Consider the following 21,469-nt stretch of genomic DNA (forward strand, 5'->3'; position numbering starts at 1 on the left):
AGGATTTGAAGTAAGTTTCTTTAAGTTTGATGCTAGATTTACCGTTCGTTTCTCTTCTCCTTCTCTTTCTCATAGAAGTTCATGGTGTTCTTAGGAGAAACTTCGTTCTAAAGCCGAATCTTCGGTGAATCTTGCATTAAAACAAGTAATATTCGGTAGATCTAGTGTGAATCATCTTTCTGAGGTAAGGGGAGTTTACTTTAACCTATGAACTACGTTTTGAATGGTTTAATATGCTATTTTAAGATGTTTTGATATGATTTTTGTTAGATCTATTGAATAAAAGCTATTTTCTAAGTTGTAACTGCTGTTAATTGATTTAAAATGCTGAGATTTTGGCTGATCTATCTTAAACTTGCCTTAGCTGAGCTGTTAAAATAATTTTGGTGGTGTGCATCATGCTGAGATATATGTTTTGCATCATTATAGAGCCGAGTTACATGTTTAGGTGGGTAGACGTGTAACGGTAAGTTCATGCTGAGCTGTTGTGCTGTGCTGTCTGGATCCAGATACCGGAATGGGTCGCTCCCGTACCGGCTCGGTTCCTTCTGGATTACTTAGGCTGTGAAACTAGTTGGAAACCGTTTTCATGCTGTGCATTAGATGGGCTGGAAATGCATGGGATTATTGCTGTGAGAAATATTTTGCTCTATATATATGATTTTATTTTAAGTTTGGTAAGCTCACCCTTGCATTTCTTTCTATGTCGTTGTGTGCGTGCGTACTGCGATGATCGTACGGTGGTACGTGAGCAGATGTAGCAGGTGTTGCATCTACTTCACAGGCTGATGGGCCAGTGAAGAAATGATTGAAGCTGGGGTTGAGTAATATTGCATTAAAGTCCTTTTTCCCTATATTTTGAGACCTCATGTAGAGGGAGCTACGTAGTATAATTTTGGGTATTTTTGAATATTATGAACTAAATGTAATATTATGTTGTTCTGTTGGATATTTGTTGTAAGAAACTCTGTTTTATTTTGAATGAGAAGAGAATTTCATAATTATATTTTCTATACTTTATTTCAAATAAGTTTGTGATGTAGAAACAATGTTCTCGGTTCCTTATAAAAGGGGTCGTGACACTACACATTAGCATTATAAATTATTTCTTAATAAAATAATTTAGATTTAAATTAGTTGATTGATTTGTAAATTAGTATTTAGAAGAGAAATACATCTTGCATTATTATTAAAGTGATTAACTAATTAATTAATGACAATATGTGATAAGTTAATATTGCATAAAGTCTTGGTAACGTAGGTACACATAGACTTTATCAATTTATAATACATGACGATAGAGAAGCTATACATTAGTATTATAAATTGATACAATTATATTATTATTTATTAATTAATTATAAAAAAATAAGTAATTTAGTATTCACAATATAAAATAAAATAATCATAAATATAAAATTAAATTGCATTAATATGATACAAATATACAATAAATAAAATAAAAGATAACAATCCTAAAAAATAAGATATAAATAATGAAATATAAAAAAGGAAATAATTTAAAAAAAAATCAACTCAAATATGATATTGTAAAGTAAACGGTATCAAGAGATTTTAAATAAATAAAATAAAATAGAATAATTTAAACAAAGTTAACATAAAAAAAATAAAAAAAATAATAAAAACTCATTCATTAAATAAATTAATAATTATCATAATAACAAATAATAATGATGATGAATAAATAAATAAAACTAAAACAATAAATTATATGTTGAACTAAATAATGATAAAAAAAAAAAAATTCGGACAAAAAAAATAATAAAAAATAAAAAAGGATAAAATGGTCTCAAATTTTAAATTTTCAGATTTGAGAGAGAAGGACTTTAGGGTTAGGGGTGTGCTTTTCTCCAAAAAAAACAAAAAAAGGTTATGAAAGGGTGGAGGTGAGGTTAATGGAGGCCATGGTTTTGAGTGGTGAAGGTTATTGAGAGCAAAAGGAAGAGAAATGAGACAAGGTAGGGAAAGAGTTTTTTTATGGTGAGTTTTGTGTTTGTGGATGATGATAGATGGAGGAATGGGTGGAGAGGTGGTGAGACATGGATATTTGAAATGGTGGTTTAAAATATTTTTTTATCATTTGAGATTGATTTGATATAGGAAATGTTTATTCAAAATATAAATATGTATGAAGAAGAAAAATGTGTAAAATGTATGATGAAGTTTACTTGATGTTCTTGAAAAATTTTGCTTGCCTCTTGTTCTTCCTCCTTTCCACTAACCTTTCTTTCTCTTTATTTTCTCTTTTTCTCTCCCCGTTTTAGAATGCCTCCTCTCAAAAATTTTTTAGCCTCCTCTGATGTCTCCCCCTGCTCCATGATCCTTTTTTCCTTTTATTGTTAGGGTTTTCACAAAAGGCCCAAAATTCTGAATTTTTCCTTTTTTATGTATAAAGTAACATTGGTTCAAGAATTTAATTATTTGTCATATTCTATTTTCCTTTTAAAAATTAATTCTGAAATTTTCCTATTTTATTAAGATAAATTTTTGTTTTTTTTTTTTTTAAAACCTTTTGATTCCATTCTTCTTTTGTAATATTAAAATTCAGATTTTTTATTTTTTTTATTTTTTCATTTTTTTTTAAAAAAAATTAAATCAAAATTTTAGTGTTCACATCTATCACTAATTTCGTATTTTAGTCGTAATGTAGTTTGAACAAATACCAAGGTCTTACGATGCACTCCCATTATATTCACTCATTGGATTCCTCTTACCCAAGATTCTAAGATATATTTATTGAGTGATAATTCTTTACCTAAACAATAAATAACCCAACATTAATATCAAGAGTTATTAAGCATACAATAGATTAAAATCTATTCCTAGAATCTCAACCTATTCTGTTAATTTATCCTAGTCGAGTTCCAAGTTAGTTTCCCAACTCACCCCAAGTTCTCAAATCATGAATAATTTTCTGTAAGGTAGAAACAAGCATTAATATCAAGATAAACACACTCAACTCATGGAAAATAAACAAACTATATTAATGAACCAAAATACTTAAAAAGGTACAATTACATCCAATCCCCTATGAAGTTCATACAGAGACGCTTTGACAGTTCCAGACGGGCCTGCTCAAGTGAACGTAGAAAGCACACCTTGTAGCTTGATGTTCTTGCTCAGGTGAGTCATGTCTTGCTCAAGCGAGACTTGCAGGCTTGATGGACTTTGCTTCTCTTCTTTCCACTCTTCATTCCATCATCCATTGCCCTTACTATTTATTTAGCACAAGAAAAGAGGATCAAATACCATCGTATAACTATATATTTAAATCAAATAACTACTATTTAAGTGGCTAAACTTCATTTGGCATGAAATGTAAATTGCATCAAACTAAAAGGAACTTTAAGTATAAACTAGCCAAAAGGGAACCAAATAAGAGCCAAAATATATATTAAAAATTACTACGAAATGACACATATCATGTGGCTAATGTATCTATTTATCAGTCCATTGCCTGCACAATATGTTCCAACTACACTTCCTCAAACTCATCTAGGAGCCTGCACATCTTTTCCCTATACAAGGCCAAAGAGGGTTCCTTCACTCCATAATCTCCCTCTAATTGCTTCAAGTTTAGTTCAAAGTCTCCTTTTATCTTTAGCTTTTGCACTCCTAGGGAGCCATCTTGATCCCTAATATCAAGGTTTATACTTAGCCTCATTGTTAGTTCAAGGGAACCTAAGCTAGAAATCTTAGCATAGTGCTTCTCCTTTCTCATTCTTGAGTAATACACCTACCTCTCCATGTAGTTGGGTTGGTGAGCCATCGAAAGCCAAATTCTAACTCTTCTTTTCCACACACTTGTTCACTTTGCATTCTACTTTTCACATGCATTCTTTCTCATCCTTTTGCGCACCAGGTGCACATATAGACATTACATTTGCCTATGCTTAGCATTTTACAGCTATTGGTCTTATAACAAAGGTATCATACTGATGAATCCACATTTTACTAAATTTTTATATATCATTTATTACTTTTTATAGAAAAGAATAGACTTAGATAGCGTAAATAAGATGAATATTCCAATTAGGCTAAATAATATAGGCTTCTTAGTTTTTGGTTAATTTACATTGATTTAGATAGTTTATTTTTCATGTTTTGATCATTTGAATAATGTGGCAGGGATTCCCAAGCTTATTTTGAAGAATCATTGGATTTTGAGGAATTTGAGGTGAAAGTAACTACTTTCAATATTGATAGTGACAACTACAGCAAGCCACTTCCAGCAAAGGGACCAAAGTGATCACTTTCAAAGCTTAAAGTGACAACTACAACAGCCCAGAATCAACCAAACCTGCGCGTGGTTACTATGAATATTCATAGTAATCACTCCAGAGAGGAAAAATCCAACTGATGCTGCGCGTGGTTACTATGAAAGAATGAGAGTAATTACTTTGGGCGGCGCCAGCTTTAGTATAAATAGATTTTTACCAAATTAGGGTAGGGAGTTCTTACACTTTTTGAACCTTTTCTCTTCTTTACTCAATTTAGGATATTTTCCAGAGCTTAGGGCAACCTTGGGTGACAGCCAAGGGTCCAACCTAGGGTTTGGTTTCTCATTTCTCTTGCTTTTACATTAATGTTAATGAGTTTTCTGCATTTCCCAACTGCGTTTTTGACCCCCATTTCCATGGAGGGCTAAATTTTGTGTAATCCTTAGTAAGTTCGCATAGATTCTTGAGTTCCTTGAATTTAATGATAATATAATTCCTTTCTTTTCATGAATTACTTCTTCCTTGTCTCTTGAATTGAATTAATGGTGAATAAGGGGGGTATTGCTCAATTAACCCTAATTTCATTTTAAGGAGATTCTAAACTAAGGATTGCTTAATCCTAGTTTTAATTCTAAGGTTGCGTAATTTTGGGATGAGAGATTAAAGCCTAACAAATTGCGTAATGTCGTTGGGACCATAAGGTTGATTTTCGCTTGTTAAATTAACCTAATTCATGGAAGAGAGGATGAATGTTAAATCTTAAGTGGAATGAGGATAGAATCTATGTGGATGAACTAAGGATTGCTGTCTTCTATTGTTTGAATTAATTAAACTCATTTGCTCATTGCTCTTTATTTTGATTTGAAACCACAAAACCCCCCATTTTAATTGCTTGTTCAATTAATGCCTTCAACATGTTTAATGAAGATTAATAACCAATGTTCACGGGAGACAACCTAGGGTTACCCTAGTACTACATTAATTTGTTTAAATTTTGATGAGGATTTACGACAAATCTTTTAAACACCTCGAAATAAACCATCATCAAATTGGCGCCGTTGCCGGGGAACATTGGTGTTGATTTTTCATAAAAATGTTATTTGCTCTGTTTTCATTTTTGTTTTCTGCATATTTAGTGAATTCTCTTTTAACTTTTGCATTGTGAATACTTTAGTATAGTTGTAGTTACATAGATAAGTAGAGATATCTTGCATTTAGATAGAACCAATTGCTGTTTTCTGTATATTGTTTGAATTCTGATTTCTGCATTTTGGTTTACCACACTGTATTTTCGTTTGCTGCAATTACCCTGTTTCTGTTGCATAATTCTGCAGAATTTGTGTTTGTGTGTTGCATATTTTCATTCCATAATCGCAATTTCTTTCTATTTCTGCTGTTTGGTGTTAATACTTTATTTTACTGCACTTAGATGTTAGTTTTTCTGCATAATTGTCATCTGAATTTTTCTGCATTTTTACTGCTTCATTAGTTTACTTCTTTTCAAATTTTCATAGACAATTCCTAATGAATGACCAGATCAAATCCAGGAGATTTATATCCTCCAGATATTGAAATTGATAGGACATTCCATAGAAATCTTAGGAACCTTAGTAGACAAAATTCTGCACATATTGAGGAACCATTTTCACCATTTTCTCCATCTTCTATATATTCTTCTCCGCATTCTTTAAATTCTGAACCTTTAGAAATGGCAGAAAATGACTTGAAACTTAAGGAGCTTGCCGCACCGGACGTGACCTATCAGACTTTATGTATCCAATACCCGGATGTGGATGCCCCTTTTGTTCTTAAAACTGGCCTAATCCATCTTTTGCCTAAATTTCATGGTCTTGCAGGTGAAGATCCGCATAAATAGCTCAAAGAATTTCATATTGTTTGCTCTACAATGAGACCACAAGGTGTGCCTGAAGAGCATGTGAAATTAAAGGCTTTTCCATTTTCTCTTATGGATTTGGCTAAAGACTGATTGTATTATCTTCCACCTGGCTCTATTACAAGTTGGGACACCCTCAAGAGATTGTTCCTGGAAAAATTTTTCCCTGCCTCAATAAGAAAGGAAATATGTGGTATTAGGCAGCTGGAGAGGGAAAGTTTGTATGAATATTGGGAGCGTTTCAAGAGACTTCGTGCTAGCTGCCCCCATCATCAGATAAGTGACCAGCTCCTAATCCAATACTTTTATGAAGGCTTACACCCAATGGATAGGAGCATGATCGATGCAGCTAGTGGGGGAGCCCTAGTTGACAAGACTCCTGCAGCCGCTAGAAACCTCATTGAGAATATGGCAGCTAACTCTCAACAGTTTGCTACAAGGCAAAATTCCATTATGTCCAGAAGTGTCAATGAAATTCAAACTTCAGATTCACACAAGTTGGAGCATAAACTAGATGAGTTGGCTACTATGGTAAAATAGTTGGCATCCATCCAAAAGAATTCTGCTGCATATACACCTCCACCTCCATCCATTCCAGCAATGCTTTGTGGGATTTGTTCATCTACGGATCACTTCACTGATAGTTGCCCCACATTGCAGGAAACTGAATCTTTGGAAGGTAATCCTCAAGCTTATACTGCTAATATTTATGCTAATAAATTTCCTTTTCAGCAGCTGCAGCAACAACAAAGCTGGGATTAGTGAAAATAATATAGAAATCACATTTTGAATAAATATCATAGGTTTATTAATTTTTGGTTAATTTGCATTTAATTACATAGATATAGATTGCAATTTTAATTATCTTGATGATTTTGCAGAATGCCCAAGTCAAATTTGAGAAATCTTGGTCCTTAGATGAAAGTTGCCCCCAAAGTAGCTACTTTGAGGAGTAAAAGTGGCAACTACAGCAAGCATGGGCATTAAAGGTTCCAAAGTAGCCACTTTCAAGCCCAAAAGTGGCAACTCCAGAAGCTCCAGGAACGCCAATCTTGAAGCATGATGCGCGTGGTTACTATGGGCTCTCATAGTAGCTACGCGCATCCAAAGTAGTTACTTTGAAGACCAAAAGTGGCAACTTCAGAAGCTCCTGGACGCTGATTTTGAAGCCCTCCTGCGCGTGGTTACTATGGGCTCTCATAGTAGCTACGCCCATCCAAAGTAGCTACTTTCAGCACAAATAGTAGCAACTCCAGAGAAGCGGCATTCCTTGCATTCTGCGCGTGGACACTTTCAAGGCCCAAAGTGGACACTTTCAAAGGCAAAAGTGGACACTTTGGTGACATGTCATCCACTATAAATAGATTTTAGGAATTAGGGTACGGGACTTTTGACACTTTACACATTTTTCCTTTGCCAAATTGGGATAATTGCTTACGACATTGGAGTCTTGGGTGACAGTCAAGGGTCCTCTATAGGTTTTAATTTCCAATTTCTCCTTTGATTTTTGTTAAGTTTACATTAATGATGTTTACCTTCTTGCATTTCTTTCTCTCATTTGTGAAGCCCATCCATATGGAGGGCTAAACTTTCTTGTAATTCCTAGTCAATGCACATGAATCTTGAATTCTTGGGATTAATTGCAATACAAATCTTTCTTTCCTTGAATTTATTAACCCCAATCTCTGAATGAAATGGAATTTGCATGAAGGGAACATTGCTTAATGAACCCTAATTTACCTAACGAAATTCTAATTCAAAATTGCTTAATTTTGATTAATCCTTGAGGTTGCTTAATCTTAGGGATAGAGATTGGAGCCCATTAAGATGCTTAATTTTAATTGGGATGTTAAAGTTAGTCTTCGCTTGTTAGATTAACTTAATTTAAGGGAAAGAAAGGGGATTATTGAATCATTTGAAAGAATAATGATAGAACTCATTGCTTGACTAGGGATTACTCATTTTAATTGATTGAATTTCATTAAATTTACACTTTGCTCTTGATTAAAATCTGGAAATTGACAAACCTCCCCCCAATTTACTTGCTTTAAGATACATGTTTACACTTGTTCGATGTATGTTCCCAACCAAAAATTCCTTGGAGACGACCTAGGATAACACCCTAGTACTGCATTCATTTCTTTGCATATTTGATGAGGATTAACGACAATCTTTTGCATGACGAGTAGTAAATATCGTTTCATCAGATTTATCTTCCAATAGATATAATCCCGGTTGGAGGAACCATCCTAACTTAAGGTGGGGAGAAAATGCACAGCATCAAGGCTCTAGCCAACCAACTAACAACCATTTCCAACCGCATCAAGCTGGACAAAGCAAGCCATATTCAGCCCAGCAACATCACCATCCATCATCTTCATCTCAACAGCACCATCAAGCATCTTCTTCAATAGCCGCTGCACCTCAAAAGAATGAGTCATCCTTGGAAGACCTTGTGAAGCAACTCACTATGAGTAATCTCAATTTCCAACAACAGAGTCAAGCCTTCCAGCAACAGACTCAAGCAAGTATCAAGACCTTGGAGAATCAAATGGGTCAACTTGGTTCATCCCTTAATCAACTTCAATCTCAAGGTTCAGGCAATCTCCCTGCACAAACTGTCACAAACCCAAAGAATGTGAGTGCCATTACCTTGAGATCTGGTAAAGTGATGCAAGAGCCAGAAATGCCTACTGAGAAGGATCCCAGTTGCACTTTAGCTGCAGAAGGTGAAGGAGGAGAAGTTGGAAGCCAAGAGCAGCCTGCACCTATGCCCACACCATGTCAACCAAAAGTGGTAGACAAGGAGGAGAGGTCTATTCCTATTCCCTTCCCTTAAAGAATGATTCAGCCCAGCAAGAAGCAAGAAGAGGTTGATAAAGAAATTCTGGATACTTTCAGAAAAGTTGAAGTCAATATCCCCTTGTTAGATGCTATCAAGTAAATCCCAAAGTACGCCAAATTCCTTAAGGACTTGTGCACTCATAGAAGGCGTCTAAAGGGTAATGAAAGAGTGAACATGGGGAGAAATGTATCAGCTCTTTTTGAGAGGCAGAAAACTTCCATGCCTGAGAAATGCAAAGATCCAGGGACGTTTACTATTCCCTGCATTATAGGAAACAATAGGATAGATAATGCCATGCTTGATTTAGGTGCATATATTAATGTTATGCCTTTATCTATCTTCACATCTTTGTCTCTTGGACCATTGCAGCCCACGGGAGTCATCATCCAATTAGCAAATAGGAGCACTACTAATCCAGCCGGCCTTGTGGAGGATGTTCTAGTGAGAGTGAATGACTTGATCTTTCCTGCTGACTTCTACATCTTAAACATGCAAGAAGAAGAGCCAATAAAAAGAGCTGCACCAATCATCTTGGGAAGGCCATTCTTGAAGACGGCCAAGACCAAAATTGATGTGCATGCTGGAACTCTCACTATGGAGTTTGGAGAGAGTGTGGTTCGCTTCAACATACTAGATACTATGAAGCACTCACCTGAGGAGCATTCAGTTTTTCACATTGATGTTCTTGATAGACGATAATTTTGCTGAATTTTTAGGAGACTCTTTCGTTGATTTTTTTGATTGTATAGATACCATAGATACTAAAATTTGTGAATATTGTACTAAGTCATCTTTGTGTGATATTTGTATTGCTGATTTTCTGGATTTAGATTCTGCAACTTCTGACATTAATGACATTGAAAAATCAAAAGGGTTAGAATGTGGTTCATTGAGTACAACAAGTATAATTGAATCTAACCCTTGTGGTTTAAATGTTGCAGAAATCATTTCAAATGAAAGTGCTAAAGCACTGCCTTCAGTTGAGCAGCCTCCCACCTTGGAGCTTAAACCTTTGCCTGAGCATTTAAAATACGCTTATTTGGAAACAGGTGAGAAGCTCCCTGTGATCATTTCCACTGAGCTTGATGAGGACCAAGAGGAGCAGTTGCTTGATGTGATTCGGAAGCATAGAAAGGCTATTGGTTGGACCTTGGCTGACATCCCTGGAATCAGCCCTTCCCTGTGCATGCACTGGATTTTGCTGGAAGAAGGATCCAAGCCAGTGAGACAGCCCCAGAGGAGGGTAAATTTGATCATATTAGAGGTGGTGAAGAAGGAGATCACCAAACTACTCCAGGCAAGTATCATCTACCCGATATCAGATAGCACATGGGTGAGCCCAGTGCAAGTGGTGCCCAAAAAGTCAGGGATTACAGTTGTGAAGATTGAGAAGGATGAGCTCCTGTCCACTAGAGTGCAGAATAGCTGGAGAGTCTGCATTGATTATCGGAGGCTCAACCAGGCGACCAGGAAAGACCACTTTCCTCTACCTTTCATAGATCAGATGCTGGAGCGCCTGGCAGGTAAATTTCACTACTGTTTCCTAGATGGATTCTCAGGTTATTTTCAAATATGCATAGCTCCTGAGGATCAGGAGAAGACCACTTTTACATGCCCATTTGGTACATTTGCATATAGTAGAATGCCATTCGGGCTTTGCAATGCTCCCGGTACATTTCAAAGATGCATGTTGAGCATATTTTCTGATTTGGTTGAGCATTGTATTGAAGTGTTCATGGATGACTTCACTGTATATGGGTCATCATTTTCTGCATGTTTAGGAAACTTGGATAGAGTTTTACAAAGATGTATAGAGACTAACCTTGTTCTGAACTTTGAGAAATGTCATTTTATGGTTAGGCAGGGGGTAGTCTTAGGTCATATAATATCTGAGAAGGGAATTGAGGTAGATCCTGCTAAGCTTAATGTCATTTCACAGCTTTCTTACCCCTCTTATGTGCGAGAGGTTCGTGCATTTCTTGGCCATGCAGGTTTCTACAGGCGCTTTATCAAGGATTTTTCCAAGATAGCCCTTCCTCTCTCCAAGTTACTGCAGAAAGATATTGATTTCGAGTTTGGAGCCAAGTGCAAAGAGGCGTTTGATTGCCTAAAGACAGCCTTGACCACAACCCCCATCATTCAGCCACCAAACTGGACACTTCCATTTGAGCTCATGTGTGACGCATCCAATTTTGCTGTGGGTGCTGTCTTAGCACAGAGGTTTGGTAAGGATCCACATGTCATTTATTATGCATCTAGGACTTTGGATCCTGCACAGTGTAACTATACCACAACTGAAAAGGAACTATTGGCCATAGTATTTGCTTTGGATAAATTTAGATCATACTTGCTAGGGTCAAAAGTTGTGGAGCACAAAATTTGGTGGCGGATCATTTGAGCAGGATAGAGGGAGTCCCTGAACTCACTCCTCTAAAAGATGATTTCCCTGACGAGCAATTATTAGAGTTGTATACTTCAAAGTTGCCTTGGTTTGCTGATATTGTAAATTTTTTAGTTGCAGGAGTTTTTCCAGCAGATGCACCAAGGAGTAAAAGGGAAAAGATCAAGAATGATGCCAAGCATTACCTCTGGGATGATCCATATTTGTGGAAGTTCTGTAGTGATCAAGTGATTAGGAGATGCATTCCTGAGAAAGAAACTGCATCAATTTTGCATTTCTGTCATGCATCCACTGTAGAAGGCCATCTTGGGCCCCAAAGGACTGCAAGGAAAGTACTGGATGCGGGTTTTTATTGGCCTACAATCTTCAAGGACTCTTGGCAAGTGTGTTCTACATGTGAGAAATGCCAAAGAACTGGAGGGGTAATCACCTTGAAGCATGAAATGCCTCAATAATCCATTTTATACTGTGATGTATTCGATGTTTGGGGTATAGACTTCATGGGTCCTTTTCCTCCTTCCTTTGGTTTCTTATATATTTTGCTTGCTGTAGACTATGTCTCTAAATGGGTAGAGGCTAAGCCTACAAGAACTAATGATTTAAGAGTGGTTGCAGATTTTGTGCATACTCATTTGTTTTGTAGGTTTAGAGTACCTCAAGCTTTGATTAGTGACCAGGGTACCCACTTCTGCAATAGAATCATTGAGACTCTACTGAGAAAGTATGGAGTATTGCACAAAGTATCTACACCTTATCACCCCCAAACCAATGGGCAGGCTGAGCTCTCCAATAGAGAAATTAAAAAGATTTTAGAAAGGATTGTTCAACCAAATAGGAAGGACTAGAGCAAGCGTCTTGATGACGCTTTTTGGGCTCATAGAACAACATACAAGGCTTCTTTGGGAATGTCACCATACAAAATTGTCTATGGAAAAGCCTGCCACCTTCCAGTAGAAGTAGAACATCGTGCTTATTGGGCAGTGCGAGCCTGAACATGGACATAGACAAAGCTGGAGAACAAAGGAAATTGCACTTGCAAGAATTAGAAGAACTTTGCCTTGAATCATATGAAAACTCCAAAATTTATAAGGAGAAGACAAAGGCCTTTCATGATGGAAAGATAGCAAGAAAGGAGTTTTTCATAGGTCAAAAGGTTTTGTTGTTCAATTCCCGTTTGAAGCTCATGCCTGGAAAACTCAGATCTAGGTGGATCAGACCTTTCATTGTGACTTCCATTTCTCCCTATGGAGCGGTGGAGGTAAAAAGTGAATCTACAAACAAGGTTTTTAAAGTGAATGGACATCGCCTAAAGCCTTTCCATAGGAGTCCTACACTTGAGACCAATGTGGAGGAAGTTTTCCTAGATCAACCTCCAGCTGATCTTGATTCTTTAACTATTTTGTGAGAGGCAACTCACAGTTTTATAGCACTTTCTAGTTCTCTTTTGATTTCAATAAGCATTCTTTCATTTGAGCTATGTTACTAGTCATATTGCTTAGTTCATTTTGCACAAACATTTTGTTTAACACTTGACTCATTATTTGATTGATGATTTGTTCATAATTTTTGTAGAGGAAAAATTGTTGTATTTGGACTCAATTTGTACATATATTCATGGAAGTCCAATTAGAGAGGGAGGAATAATCATTTCCATGGCACCAAGCATTCATTCTAGAAAGAATTTTGAAGTTTGCCATGAAGGTAATCACTTTCCCAAGCCATAGTGGTCACTTTCCACCAAGGTATGTGACTTTGTTCTCTGTAGTTCTCACTTTCAATTTTCATAGTGACCACTTTGAGGGCTTTTGAATTCATTGGTCTGCGCGTAATTACTATGAAAATTCATAGTAGCCACGTGCAGCACCCTGGGAAAATATACATGAAGAGCGCCTCTGTAGTGATTACTTTGAATATTCATAGTAACCACTACAGAAACTAATTTTTGAACATTTGATGTGCGTAGTTACTATGAATATTCATAGTAACCACGCGCAACCTCTTTTAAAAACAACTGAGAAAGGCGCCTCTGGAGTGATTACTTTGAAAATTCATAGTAACCACGCGCACCCCATTTTTGCTGAAACCCTTGCGCGTGGGTACTATGATTATTGAGAGTAACTATGCCCAACATTTTTATATAAATAGGACCTGTTTCACGTTCACTCTCACTCTTCATTTCTGAGAAATTTTTCACTCCTCTCCTAATTTCCTGAGCACCCACTCCCTCGAATTAAATTCCTTGCATCTGAACGTCAACTCCCTACACTTTTGCACTACATTTGAACTCCAATCCAGGTAATTTCCTCTTCCTTACTTTCTGCGTTAGGGTTCTTCATTTTTCAATTGGGGATTTTTAATTAGAACCAATTTGAGTTGAAATTACTGGTTAGAATTAGTTTCTGCAAAGATAACTATATGATTTAAAGCTAGTAGGGTGATTAATTTGATCCTGTATGTACAAATTGCCATGTTTGAACCCTAGGGTAGCCACTTTCATAATTCGTAGTGATTACTATTGGGTAATGTTGAAATTCTGCTTCCCCTAGGTTCGTTTTAGTCTGGAATGTGATTTCTTTGCATTAAAATTCGACTTCTCATGGTTAGAAATCAAATTGCACTTTCCTTTTCTGAATTTGAAGTGTTTTTGCTCTGGAGTAGTTACTATCAATATTCATAGTAACTACTCTCTGTGAATATATTGTGTCTGCTCATTTCATACACTCATTCCTAATCTGATTCAGTTGCACTACCATGTAATTGCATTTTCCCTTACTACTTGCTCTGAATTCTGGAAATTTGATTTGAAATTAGACCCATCTTACTGCACATGCTTTTTACCTTAGCTGATCTAGTGGAATTCACCCTCTGCATTTTATATATGTTCTCTGCATTTTATATATGCTCCCTGCATTTTCACAGCCTGATTCAGAAGTTAAGAATTCATTTGATTGGATCCAAATGCACACTGTGTTTAAATTTTCCAAACCATCAAATGAACCTCTTTTGATGACCATAATTCATTACATGACATTTGCTGTTCTGCATTTTAAACACATGGATTATGGAATTCATTTTGGAACTGTTATTGCTGTCATAGTAGCTACCTGTAACACATAGTGGTCACTTTACTGAACCTAATTTGTTGCTTGAATTTGCAAGTGTATGTGTCTATATGTTATTTTCTTGCTGCTGAACTTCATTGAAAGTGTCCACTTTCATAGTGGTCACTTTTATCATTTCAATATTGCAAAAACTGACATAATTCACACATAGTGATCACTCTGCATATGTTTAACTGTCTGATCTTTCACTGTCAAAGTAGTTACTACCAACTAGCATAGTAGTTACTTTTGCATGCAGAACTCCTCTGATTTGTCTTAATTTTCTCTAATTTCTGCACATTTGTTGTGAAATTATATCCACATAATACCTCTGCATTCTGTCATGCTTTACTGCCAAAGTAACTGCTTTCATTCATCACAGTAGCTACTTTCTGCTACAATAATGCTGTAAATTGCCTGCATTTTCTCTCCTTCATTTCCAAATGGTGTGAAATTCTTGCTACAGGGTTAATTATGCACTATCACTCATTTATCCCTTTTTCTATGTGCAGATTAATGGCAAACACTCCCAGAAAGAACGTACCCAGAGCCAAGAGAGCCAATACAGCTGCTGCCTCTTCATCTAGACCTCAGCCTGCACATGATCGCAGATTTCGGTCCCTGGCTCATGAGAATTTCTTCAAAGCCAATATTCTCAGGCGACACATTGTGCAGGACAGGAATTTTGACCTGCAAAAAGGGACCTACCCCCAATTTGAGCAGGAAATCCAGAAAAGGGGGTGGGATTTGTTCACCACATGTGCTGGGCATGGGTGGAAGGACATCACCCAAGAGTTCTATGCAAATGCCTTCAGGGTTAAGGGAGATGATTTCCCCTACAGGCATTCCATGGTCAGAGGCAAGGTGATAGACTTCAACCCTGCCAACATCCAGAGGATCCTCAACATCCCTCTTCCTGAAAAGAGGCCTGGACAGCTGGACTACACTATTTTCAGCTACTTGGAGGAGAAGGACTACAAGTCAATCCTTCAAGCAATATGCAAGGCTGGAGAGAACTGGGAGTTTGACATGAAGCTCCAGCCCAAGAACCTAACTACAAAGCACCTCCTTCCACCTGCCAAAGTCTGGAGCATCTTCATCCTTAGCTCCTTCATGCCAGTCATGCACTCATCTACCTTGGCAGTGAAGAGGGCAGAGCTAGTTTATGCCGTCATGACAGGGATGCCCATCCATGTTGGCGATGTTATCAGCAATGCCATCATGGAGATCCTAGCTAGGAAGAAGGACACCGTGGGTTTTCCCTCCATCATTACTATGCTCTGCCAGGATGCTGGAGTTGACTTTGGGGAGTATCAGCAGAAAATCAGAGCAGCTCCCTGCATCACCACAGCTATGGTGAAGGAGCTGTTTAAAGCTAAGAAGAGCTCAGCCCAAGAGATACCTCCCCAAGTTGCAGGGAAGAAAGGCCTTCCTTTTAAAATGAAAGACCAGCTGAAGGAAATAGCTCTGTGACAAGATGCTATACATGCTGGTCAGAAGGTTGCTCTGACCCTTGTAGAGACCATGTTACTCAACATGGGGAAGAAGATGGGGATGACTGCTGACCAGATCTACTATGCCCCCACCTTCCCAGCCCCTTATCTTCGAGCAGCAGTTCAGAATGATCTTCCACCTTTCACACCTACAGCAGAAGAGGAGGAGGAAGAGGAAGATAGCAGCTCTGAGGGTGAGCCAGTACCAGACCCAGTTACAGTAGCAGAGGGGCAGGATGATGAGGACACTGATACTGATGCAGCTGATGATGATGACCTCTCTTCCAGCGTTGATGAGGATGCAATATAGTCTTAAACTTTTATTTCTGTTATTTATTTAACCTTCTCTTTCATTGTACATATTTTTTCTGCCAATTTCGCTGTAATTAGTACACTTTTCTTTTTATTTTCCCTGCCTTTAACTTCCCTTTACTGCTTCTACTCTGAACAACAACTTAACTCTTTCATGCTATTTATATATATTATTTGAGTTTGAGTTATTTTGTTCTGCTGGTGCTGAATTTATTGTCTCTTTGTGCAGAGAATGCCCTCAGTTCCATCAAGAGGAGCATCATTTTTTTTTGCCCATGAGTTGAGGCACTATCATTCATGAAAGGGGGGTGAAGTTCTTTGCCTCTATTTCATATACTCTTAACCTCATTTTTCCTGCATAATTATACATTAAAATACAAAAATATATTTTTATTCTTTTTCTTTTTCATTGAACCTAATTTTGTAATTCCAATCTTAGACTCTTATTGCAATTTTCATTCAATTCATGAACACACTCCACTTTTGTAAATAATTTTCTCTCCATGCCATACTGAATATCTTTTCTTCAAGGTGAATTATCCTCACATGATGTTAAGTAATTATCACCATTTTTACCATGGTAGAGAATTGAGCCCCTAATTTCCTTTCTGTGTGTATGCTTCATGTAATTTTGCATCTATTCTCTAGAACTTGCCCTGCTTCTTAATTTAATATGCATTATGCAATTTTTTATCTAGATGATTGAGGCCTCCTTTACACACACACACACAACCACTCACCATTGCCCACCTTTGCACCTTATTGCATTACATTCCTTTCCTTTGCCAAACTTAGTTTGCCCAAACAATTTTTCTTGTACCTAATTTTTCTGTGTTGCAAACATTAAGTTTGGGATGTTGATTTTGACGGTAGTTGCTTAAGGACAAGCAACCTCTCAAGTTTGGGGTGGTAGACATCATACATGTTACTAATACATGTCAAATATATATATATATATATATATATATATATATATATAATTTGCTCAAATTTGAAGGAAAAGAGTGGTTGCCAAAGTCCAAGAAATCATAAAAGAGAGAATGAAAAAGGAAAGAAAATAAAATGAAGCAAGGTCTATGAGATTGAAGAGATCTTCACATAATGAAAAATGATGAAAAACAAGGTGAAAAATGCTTGAACCTCTTAGGCTACCTCATTTGATGCATTTCATTCTAATTGTTGTATTCACTCACTCAAGACGATTCCCTTATCTTGAAAACCCACCTGAGCTTTTGACCCTCCTTGATCAAATTGAACCTTACCTATCCCTATTTGTGACCAACCAAGTCCTTTTGATAGGTAAATCATTGTATTAAGGCAAAGGAGATTGAGAATATGGGCAAGCATATGGTAGGGTAGAGCAATTTGCATGTATTGAGGGAAAATACCTATCTTGAAATACTGAGGAGTGAAGAGTGAAACACCACCTTGTGAGCCAGATAATTTCTTGGCATTGTGTGAAGTATGATGAACCTTGTTGATTTTTTGTTTCACTTGTATGGGACTTTGCATAAAATTAATTGATATGAGTGTGCTTTCTTTGTTGAATGACTCCATGATTTTGAAATGGAGAAAGTGCATATTAGAGTTGAAAGATTGGAACACAAAAATTTTGAGAAATTTTTTTGGATAAGTCCAACCTTTTTTACTTTAGTCCTTGAATTTTGGTTTGCTTGAGGACAAGCAAAAGTTTAAGTTTGGGGTTGTGATGAATCCACATTTTACTAAATTTTTATACATCATTTATTACTTTTTATAGAAAAGAATAGACTTAGATAGCGTAAATAAGATGAATATTCCAATTAGGCTAAATAATATAGGCTTCTTAGTTTTTGGTTAATTTACATTGATTTAGATAGTTTATTTTTCATGTTTTGATCATTTGAATAATGTGGCAGGGATTCCCAAGCTTATTTTGAAGAATCATTGGATTTTGAGGAATTTGAGGTGAAAGTAACTACTTTCAATATTGATAGTGACAACTACAGCAAGCCACTTCCAGCAAAGGGACCAAAGTGATCACTTTCAAAGCTTAAAGTGACAACTACAGCAGCCCAGAATCAATCAAACCTACACGTGGTTACTATGAATATTCATAGTAATCACTCCAGAGCATGCAAAAATTGAAAGTGCTGCGCGTAACTACTATGAATATTCATAATAATCACTCCAGAGAGGAAAAATCCAACTGATGCTGTGCGTTGTTACTATGAAAGAATGAGAGTAATTACTTTGGGCGGCGCCAGCTTTAGTATAAATAGATTTTTACCAAATTAGGGTAGGGAGTTCTTACACTTTTTGAACCTTTTCTCTTCTTTACTCAATTTAGGATATTTTCCAGAGCTTAGGGCAACCTTGGGTGACAGCCAAGGGTCCAACCTAGGGTTTGGTTTCTCATTTCTCTTGCTTTTACATTAATGTTAATGAGTTTTCTGCATTTCCCAACTGCGTTTTTGACCCCCATTTCCATGGAGGGCTAAATTTTGTGTAATCCTTAGTAAGTTCGCATAGATTCTTGAGTTCCTTGAATTTAATGATAATATAATTCCTTTCTTTTCATGAATTACTTCTTCCTTGTCTCTTGAATTGAATTAATGGTGAATGAGGGAGGTATTGCTCAATTAACCCTAATTTCATTTTAAGGAGATTCTAAACTAAGGATTGCTTAATCCTAGGTTTAATTCTAAGGTTGCGTAATTTTGGGATGAGAGATTAAAGCCTAACAAATTGCGTAATTTTGTTGGGACCATAAGGTTGATTTTCGCTTGTTAAATTAACCTAATTCATGGAAGAGAGGATGAATGTTAAATCTTGAGTGGAATGAGGATAGAATCTATGTGGATGAACTAAGGATTGCTGTCTTCTATTGTTTGAATTAATTAAACTCATTTGCTCATTGCTCTTTATTTTGATTTGAAACCACAAAACCCCCCATTTTAATTGCTTGTTCAATTAATGCCTTCAACATGTTTAATGAAGATTAATAACCAATGTTCACGGGAGACAATCTAGGGTTACCCTAGTACTACATTAATTTGTTTAAATTTTGATGAGGATTTACGACAAATCTTTTAAACACCTCGAAATAAACCATCATCACATACTTAGACAAAAGTATTTCTCACTTACTCATCCTCCCTGGAACCATAGGCCAGAGAAGAGATACTTGATCCCTGTGACTTCGGTTACCATTTGCACCTAGAATGCTTGAAAATAATGCCTATACTTTTTGCACTACATGGATTAATGCTAAGCAATAACACTCTTGGAGTGAGTATCTTCTCTTTGTGTCCTTCAAGGTTTTACCAAAGTAAGCAATAGACAGCTCTTTCCCCTCAACTTCTTGAGCAACAAGTCCATTGATAACATAGCTAGTTATGGTCATGTAGACCAGCAAGGGGATTCCTTTCTTTGCTGGAGAAATGACAAGTAAGGTGGTCAACACTACTTTGATCCTCTCAAACACGGCTTGGTGTCATTCTTCCCAAGCAAAGCCTTTCTTTTCTATGGTGAGTTCCCTTAGCAACTCTAGTAGTTCAAAGGTGGTTGGTATGAATTGCCATATGTATGCTAGCTTCTCTATCATTCTCTAGACATCTTAGACTTAACCATAAGGTCATCCAATTAATCCTCCATAAAGTTGTGCATCATGTTATGGAAGATAGCAGTCATGGCTCTTCGGTAGGTGGCTTCTGCATTTTTCAACCTGAAGGGAATTACCATATAGTGGAAGTTACCTATTGGGGTTTGGAAAGCGGTCTTCTCCACATCTTCAGCTACCATGCATATTTGGCTATACCCACTAAAACCATCCATGAACGACAACCTCACATGGGCGGTGGTTGCGATTGTGAAGTCAACACAACATTGTATTTGCCCATTTTTCTTCATCATAGGGATTATGTTCATTGACCACCCAGGGTGCTATTTAGGCTTGATAAACCTAGGGCGCAATAGCTTCTCAACCTCCTTTATTTTTCATCTTAATCTCTTGACTAAAACGTCGAGTAGGTTGCTTGACCGGCTTCACCTTTGGCTGCACTGCCAGATTGTGCGTCACTAATAAAGCGCTCAATCCTGGCATCTTGTCATAACTCTAGGCTAACACATCTCAAAACTCCTTCAATGTACCTATTAACACATCTCTTTCCCCTTTTGCTAGTTTTGTCCCTACCTTCATCATCATTGATCCTTTCCCCTTTCCACTAAATGTTTACTTCCACCTACTTTTTTTCAGCTTGAGTGGGCATATTCTGCATCGCCCTGTGCACCTCCTTGACTTTAGTCATATTCAGTTTAGGCAGTGCTTCAAGCTCTTTCAAGTATTCAGGGCCAATTAGGAAGATTTTTGTCTTGATTGAACCCCTTTCTTCTTATTATATCCTTCAGGCCTACTTCCTTTCAGGTAGGCACTCGTTCACTACTATAGGCTTCACTCCATCTTTACCCCTGCTACTTTCTCCTTCATCTCTTTTGTGATGCTTCACCCCACCTTCTCACGTAGTCAGACTTAACTTCATTTAGGGAGCAAGCATATTGATTCTTGGACATGCCAACTCGTCGAACTAGGATGCATCCACTTTGTATGCTTTCATTGCTTCAAATGGCACCTTGGTAGCTATATCTCAATTTCTTTTCCTATGTAGTTGGACTTTACGCACTTATGCAACATTAAAGGGATGCATTAATGCATATGTATCCACGGCCGCCATAATAGGATGTGGTAGCTAGGCTCTTCGTCTACTGCTTGAAATATATTTTCTATTTTGATGGGGTTAACATTGAGGTTTGCTGTCACTTAACCCTTTGAGCCGACATTTGCCCCATAAAACGTGCCCATCATGTATACAGATTGTATCAATCTTTCCTTGTTGATCCCCAAAGCTAAAAACATCAAGGTGGGCATGATATTCATGCCTAACCCTTAAAAAATGTGCCCATCATGCATCCTAATCCCTTCTACTATCACTTCCACATATAAGGGACAATTGTGGACCGACTTCCCTCCCATCTTTATGGCTTCCTTGAACACTAAGATTGTTGCTTGGGACTTAACTATCCTGCTCAACAACATGTTGGCTCCTTCCAAGTTGCTTCCTTTCTCCTTCACAATTGCACCAATGCTTTTGCAGTTTCTTACGCCTTTTTTGTAACACCCTAAAATTCCTTCACTCTATAAATG

The 21,469-nt window shown here is 37.1% G+C and overlaps 1 non-coding gene across 1 annotated transcript; it reads right to left on the minus strand.

Moving 5' to 3' along the window:
- Positions 1 to 6,308: 6,308 nt before the first annotated feature.
- LOC113861777 lies at positions 6,309 to 6,413 on the minus strand. Its single transcript, XR_003504335.1, has one exon. It is a non-coding gene; the product is annotated as a small nucleolar RNA R71 (small nucleolar RNA).
- Positions 6,414 to 21,469: the final 15,056 nt, after the last annotated feature.

Source organism: Abrus precatorius, unplaced genomic scaffold, assembly GCF_003935025.1.
Source record: "Abrus precatorius isolate BTA unplaced genomic scaffold, Abrus_2018 Scaffold1, whole genome shotgun sequence".
NCBI classification, from domain to species: domain Eukaryota; kingdom Viridiplantae; phylum Streptophyta; class Magnoliopsida; order Fabales; family Fabaceae; genus Abrus; species Abrus precatorius.